Source organism: Diachasma alloeum, unplaced genomic scaffold, assembly GCF_001412515.2.
Source record: "Diachasma alloeum isolate Michigan unplaced genomic scaffold, Dall2.0 Dall_scaffold_00289, whole genome shotgun sequence".
NCBI classification, from domain to species: Eukaryota; Metazoa; Arthropoda; class Insecta; order Hymenoptera; family Braconidae; genus Diachasma; species Diachasma alloeum.
In genome coordinates this window covers 1,190,179-1,194,981 of record NW_021680428.1, presented here as the reverse complement: position 1 = coordinate 1,194,981, position 4,803 = coordinate 1,190,179, and positions in this window count along the sequence as shown.

Here is a 4,803-nt window from a genome sequence, read left to right as displayed (position 1 = left end):
GGGGGGGGGGGGGGGGGGGGCGGACCGATAAATTGTTTACGTGCATTCTTCATACGTGAGGAATTTTTTGGAGAGCGGAAAATTTCGCTGGTCGCCGCGGAAATGCGGGGAGACAACACGCTGATGGTATCAATATGCTGAAGGTGGACGGAATATCTTTTGGGGGAATTATAATGTATTGCGTTTTTTCTGGATGTTCGTGTGGGTAAAGTGAATTGATTTTGAGCATTTCTAGAGTGCATTCTGTTGAGTATACGAAGTACGCGATATTCACTATTTTTATTAGGGGAGGTTGGGGTAAAACGGACAGTTTTGACTTTTTTTTAAATGTTAATGAGGAGTTGAGATGTTGATGAAATTTGATAATGTTTTTTTTTCAGTGCAAAGAACAATTCTTTCTCTTTGTGACGAGTCTAAACTGAGCTCAATTGATAAATTTGTTTCTGAGTTATGAACAATTAAAAAAATGTCTAGTGTCCGTTTTACCCCGCCCTCCCCCATTAGAAAAAATCAATTTTTTCTAGGGTAAAAAATTGCGAAATTTTTCAAAAATTAAATTGACGAAATTTCCATAGAATTGCAATGCAAATCTAATTAAATTTCCGATCGAATGCCTCAGGGTTTTCAATTAAATTTTTTCGTACAAGCTACATTCTAAAATAAAACTATCAAAAATTATGAAATTACGAATAACAATTGTTCGAAAAATTCAATTCTACGTCAAGTTCAATATTGAAACAAAAATTTAAAAAACGCAATTTTCTTGAATTCTAAATTATAAAATGAAAAATGCACTCTCAACTGTCTGAAATTCCAAAAAATTTCTAACACTGCAATGCAATTTCTGTCATGAAATATTATGGGAGGACTGAAGCAAAATATTTTCGCAACACCAGAAGCCCCGGGGATGATTGAGGACTCGGTAGGCGTGAATACATAACAAAAAGGCGGGTTAAAAACCTCGGGTTATGAATCGACGAGAGTAAATGCATTTCGTTTGTTCATCTCGAATAAAATTCACGAGAGGTACGAGTCCTCCTCGATCGGTGTATCACAGAACCTGTTGCCGTCCTCTGGGTTTGGTAACGCGAGTCAAATAACTCGGTGAGACAACGTATGGACTGAGACCCGAATTCTGATTATAAAAATCTCAAGTATCCCACACTTGCGATTGCAATCCAATAGGGGGAGAACAAGTTTGTAGTTTCCAGTGAATGTCAGTGAATTTCAAAATTCACGTATGAAAAAAATTAGTAGAAAAACCTAGCGCGTCCTCTGAGAAGTTCTATTGAATTTCTATTGAAGTTCTATTGGAATTCTATTGGAAAATTATTTTTGTTATTGCGCCAATTCTATTGCAAATTCGATTGAAAAATTCCAAAAGTCTATAAATATTGATTTTTCTATAGAACTTATTTTGTTGGTATTTTTTCTATAAAAATTCTTGGGCATGAATTTTCCATGTTTTTTTTTCCTCAATTTAGTTATAAGAATTCTATAGAAAATTCTATCAGTTCAATAGAGACGATTTTATAGAAAAAATTTATAGAATTTCATCTTTTTATGGAACTTTTTCTATTTGAGATATTTTCTATAGGAATTCCTCGATATGAATTTTCCAAGGTTTTTCAACTCTATTTTTCGTCTTTTTCCATTGAGAGATCAAACAAATAATCGTTGAGAAATTCGAGTTGATGAATTTCTATAGAAAAAATCTCAATAGAATAAGTTGTATGAAAAAATGAGAATCTATTGATTTTTTTTTCTATAGAATATTTTTATTGAACATTTCTATAGAATTTCTATAGAAATGTATTGGGAATCAATAGATTTTTATATATGGTTTCTATGGAATCTCTGGAGGGGCTCTCTATAGAATGTCTATAGAATTGATCTACAGAATTTCTATAGAAACCTATAGAATTTTCCAGAAAATTCTATAGTAAATTCTGCTGGATTTCTATTGAATTTTTATCGAAAAATTCCGCAAGTTTACGGCACTTCTTGTAATAGAAAAAATTCAACACAAACATGTTGAACTTTAAAAATGCATTTCTACTGAATTTTCTATAGAACGTAAACATGTTCTATAGAAAATCGAACAAAAATTCAATAGAAATTCCCGGCAAACGCTCCCGCCTATTTCATTATTCTTTTATCTTTCATAATGTCATTTCCCTGAAAAAAAAGCATTCATCCCTCATTTTGTACAGAAAATAAAATCTCGATTCCCGCATTTAACTCCACTACTCGTTTTCTGAATTCTATTTCCACTTCAACCGGCGAATAAAAAGAAACAGGAGTAAAACCGCGGTGACAAGGCCAATAACCACAGACGCGCAAGCTGTCACCCATATATAAGGGCGTCAGGGTAATTCCGTCCAGGTAATTCGTTTAAATGTTCTCCTATGTAAAGTACTTCACTCCTCGGCAATTGGAAATTTATGGGAAAAAGGGGGCAATTTGGGCTTCTTTTTCTCTTCGGTCACAGGAAGGACGATGAGTTGGCGGTAAAGTAACTTCATCCATCAATGCGGCCGCTCCCACTAATTTTCTTCAAAGGTGTGAAATTTTCGAAACAGGTTTTAAGACTTCAAGGTCACCAGACGATGATACATCTCGGGCAGAATCCCCCCTGATGCCGATATGATTTATCGAAATTTACTCGTCCACAATTTTCTCAGTATGGCGGGAATTTATGCTCGATAAAGGTTGATAAAATGCGATTTGTTGTGACATTATGGCGGAAAATATTGCTCGATAAATAGGCGGCTGTCGGAGATCGATTTATGGGCTGTCGACCCTGCAATTCCAAGTTCTCTCGTAGTTCTATTAATTTTTTGTTGGAATTCCACAGAATTCTATTGAAAAATTCTAATTTTTTGCCAATTCTATTAAAATTCCATTTGTTTATCGAAAGAAGTATAGACGTTGATTTTTTTGCATAATTTATTGTGTTGGGATTTTTTAGATTTTTTTTAGAACTCTAATAGAACTTTAAGAGAATTCTTATAGAGTTCCAATAGGAATTCAATAGAACTTCTGTAATAATTCATGTTATGAATAATCTCCTTCCCGATAAATTCAGTTGTTCATGATTCTACACATTTACAATTTTTTTTCACGGTTGTTCATGAAATTCCCAGTTCTTTCGTTAGTTCTATAAATTTTTTATTGGAGTTCTATAGAATTCGATTGAGAAATTCTATTTTTTCGTCAATTCTATTAAAATTCCATTTGTTCACCGAAAGAACTATAGACGTTGATTTTTTATAGAATTAATTGTGTTGGGGTTTTGTCGAATTTTTTTTCCAGAATTCTAATAGAATTTTAAGAGAATTCTTATAGAGTTCCAAATGGAATTCAATACAATTTCTCAATGACGCCATTAATTTAATTAAGTAGAATTTTTTATACGCGTTTTTTAAATTATGAAACTACGTGAAATTTCATAATTTGAAAATAATTGAAGGGTCATGGTCATGAGGGTCACAAGGGTCAAAATAAGGGTCTCAATATCGTTCTATATTATAAAAATCCAAATCGACTTTTGTTGATGAAAATTTAGTGTTCAAAATTAAGACTCCAAAATTAAAGGTCAAAATAAGGGTCACGAGCGTCAGATTAAGGGTCACAAGGGTCAGAATAAGAATTACGAGGGTCCCCTCGTAATAAATAATAATGATAATAATAATAATAATAAATCTTCAATTCCGAAATTCCTTAAAATTTCACTGCAACTGTCACTTGTATTTTTGGCTCCTCGTTACGAAATATAACAGTAAAATACATTTCGTCAATTAAAAAAAAAAGATATGATACTCCACGTCCTTGACACGTGAAACAGCGTCGAGACGTCGTAATATGTACGAAAATGGGTAAGAACGCGGAAGGACACGGTTCTCCGCATCCCACAGTTTTCAGGTAGAGATAAGCGGATGACCAGTCCCCTAACGAATCTCCCCACTGGCTCCACCGATCAACTGCATGTAGGCGAGAATAAAAATCCAAATACATGCAGGAGTCGATTATTCGAGTTGCCCCGAGTGGTCCCGGTTCTCCAGTCACCTCCGCTCGGAATTTTATTATTCCTCTCCTCAATTTTGGCAATGAGGAAGCGAAAAACTTCGGTAAATAAATACCGAAAAAAAAAAAAGAAATGAATGGAACGTGTTCCCAGGATTATTTTCCGTCCCGTTATAATGTCATTTGGAATCGCGGGAAATTCCAGGTCACACTTTAGTTTATTCCACATTTATTCAAATTTCGTTAATTTTGCGTGATGTTTTATTAAAATTCACGAGTGGATGCGACAAATGTCTTGGTGATGTTTCCCGTGGGGCTGATATGACGAAAAATGCGGGGTTACGGTGAGGAATGAAGACGAGCGAGTCCTCACGCCGGCTCTAAGGACGCAGGATGCAATGACACGTGGGAGACATAGAGAAGCCGACGTCGTCATAGAGATGAAGAGCAGTTGTGCAGGCTCGCGGAGGTGATCGTGACTCGAATTCGCAGCGTGGTGGATAACTCAAGGTTATCAAAATAAATAATAACCACTGGGGAGGCAGGTACAGCGTGCATAATTATTTCTAATTAGCATTTCACTATTTTAGTGACGAAGAACACGGGGAATAATTTTTTTTTTCGCGGAGATTCGCGGAGTTGATTAAGAAGTTGTGAGGGGGTGTCTATTCTATTCGATATCCCTTTTTTCAATTGATTGTTTATAATCATTCCCATTGCAAACAGCAATACGACTGATGAGAATCATACGTCCCAATTTATCAGCTGTTAAATTTT